The sequence below is a fragment of the Gracilinanus agilis genome, chromosome 2, assembly GCF_016433145.1.
Source record: "Gracilinanus agilis isolate LMUSP501 chromosome 2, AgileGrace, whole genome shotgun sequence".
Taxonomy (NCBI): domain Eukaryota; kingdom Metazoa; phylum Chordata; class Mammalia; order Didelphimorphia; family Didelphidae; genus Gracilinanus; species Gracilinanus agilis.
The window spans coordinates 98979547-98982270 of record NC_058131.1 but is presented as its reverse complement, the minus strand read 5'-3'; positions in this window follow the sequence as shown (position 1 = coordinate 98982270).

Genomic DNA, 2724 nt, shown 5'->3' with positions numbered 1-2724 from the left:
CCTTCAGAACTATATTATCTTTGGAACATATATTCAATTTATCCCAATGTGACCCTCTAATTAGCACCCTACTTTTCCTTTTCCTTTCACTTATGAAATTTTTGAACTAGTTGCCTACACCCACTGCTTCTACTATCTCACCACCTACCTTCTTGTACTCTCTGTCTACAACTCCTGTTATTCTACTGAAAGCAAAAGCGTATTTTTATATGTCAACATTGAGAAGGATGTTAGACACATCACCCCTAATTAATTGTGTCACCACTGACAAGTCACAACCTGTGAAATCTTAAATTATAGACTCAATAAAATGTAGATAATAACTACTTTGCTTGTCTTGTTGTGAGGTTTAAATATGCTGTGTGCAAAAAGTAGGCTAAAAATGAATTGAATTAATAAAAATGCATTTATTAAACACTTGTGATAGACGAAATACTATGCTAATCACTATAATAGAAAAACAAATGTGAAGACAGTTTCTACCCTAAAGCATCATACATTCTAATAAAGAAGAAAAGAAGAAAGGAATCAAAAAAGAAAGGATTGACTTATTAATGGTCTACTATGTGTCTTCTGTGATAAACACCATACAAATGTCTCATTTGATTCTCATAACAACTCTAAGAAGTAGATTATGGGGGCAGCTGGGTAGCTCAGTGGAGTGAGAGTCAGGCCTAGAGACAGGAGGTCCTAGGTTCAAACCCAGCTTCAGCCACTTCCCAGCTGTGTGACCCTGGGCAAGTCACTTGACCCCCATTGCCCACCCTTACCAATCTTCCACCTATGAGACAATACACCGAAGTACAAGGGTTAAAAAAAGGAAGTAGATTATGTTATTATTCCTAATTTATAGTAGAACAAACTGATATTCAATGTGATTGTGACTTGTCCACAATCACATAGCTACTAAATATCTGAGCTAGGACTTGAACTCAGGTCTTTTGACATGAGGTCTTGTGGTTTTTCAATTACATTACCTAACTGGTAGAAGTTGGGGAAGATGGAATGCACTGGGAAATGGTCAGGAAGAATCACTTTGTAAATGATTAATGGAGCCAATGGGGAATTAACTAACACAGCACTCTTGGAACAATTGCAGACATTATTTGATCTTCGTTCTAAAATTAGAAAGTGTAGAATAAAGTCTTTTCGAATGAAATCCATATGGTTGAAATTATTATGGACAAGATGGTCAGAAAGTATAGAATACAATGAAGTCTGACTGTGGTCTGTTTTAAATGCTAGGGTAGTTGTGTAGAAAACTTGGAACAGCCTAAAATAATGTGACTGAAAAAGAATGATTATATGGGGAAGTGAATTAGGGATAGTGTTATTAAGAAGTTTGACAATCTGGTTAGTGAGGAGCGATAAAAGGGATATAGGTGATAGGAGGAGGAATGAAGGGGATAGTTGAGTGTAGGGAAGGCATGAATGAGGTAGTATATTGGAAGGTAAGGGAATGAATGGGAGTATAGGAAGGACTGCTCAAACAGGCTAGTCACAGGAGGCTAGAGACAGAGGGTACTGGGAGGAAATAGACTGGATCCTTCAGGCAGAGAAGGTATCTCTAAGGTACAAGAGGAATTTGGGCCAGTCAGAAAATGTTTAGATCAAGGCTGGGAGTTTCTCTTGTTAATTTCTAAAGTCCTTTGAGGGAGGAATCAAAGGCTCGTCCGTGCCAGTGAAATTGATGTCTGTAGGAAGTCTCTGATGGGTACTTACTGCCCAAGATGGATGCCTAGGTTTCCCCCAAGAAAATAAAAGGAAAATAATTCTTCCCTCTTTAGCCTTTGCCTTAATCTTCCATACAACCATTCACCAGAGGCTTTGTATAGGTAACAAGGGGATTTATTAATGTCAGGGATAATCAGAGCGAAAGAGGTTTTAGGTTTTTATATCTGCTGCTAGGGAGAAGGCTGGTGCTGGGGGATGGGTCACGAGAGAGGGTTAGACTGAGAGAAGCTGGCTCTCCCAGTCAGGAAAGTTTGACTGCCTTTGAAGTAAAGTATTTATCAAATCACTAAATTAGGGGTGGCTTGATTTAGGATGTCCTACTTGCTTACAGAAACTAAACCTACAATGTCCAACCACCAAGCCCACCCTTCCTCCCAGGGCCCAAAGGGAAATTCAGGGAAAATAGTAGGGATGTAGATGGAGAGATCAGGGAGAGGTCCAGAGAAATCAGCTAGGTCCAAATGCCGAAAGACAAGAGCATAGGCCAAGGCAAAGCTAAAGCCAAAGTCAACAGCTCAAAAGCCAAATCCCAAAAGGCAAAAGCTCCTCAGTTGGAACTTCAGTACTATTTATAGCCTCAGGGTCCAACTGTCTTTGTCAACATTCTAAACTCCTAACTGCCAGGGCTGCTTACAGTTGAATTTCCAAAAGCAAAAGGCTTCTGCTAGCAACTCTGCATTACAATAGTTGGATGGTAAGAAAGCAGAAAGTGTATATATGTGTGTGTGTGTGTGTGTGTGTGTGTGTGTGTGTGTGTGTGTGTGTGTGGCAAGGGAGGATAAACAATTGAATTTGATTCCTAAACGGTGATCCTAAATGATTGGAAGGATAGTAATGACCTTTACAATAATTGACAAATTAAGAGAAGAGTGAGGTTTGGAGAAAATTAGTTCTGTTCAATAGTAAAGTCAATGATAAGTTATTGATTTAATGGACATTTAAATTATTGTTAAAAATTTGAGAAAGTGAGGGAGGTGTGTTAGTTAAAAT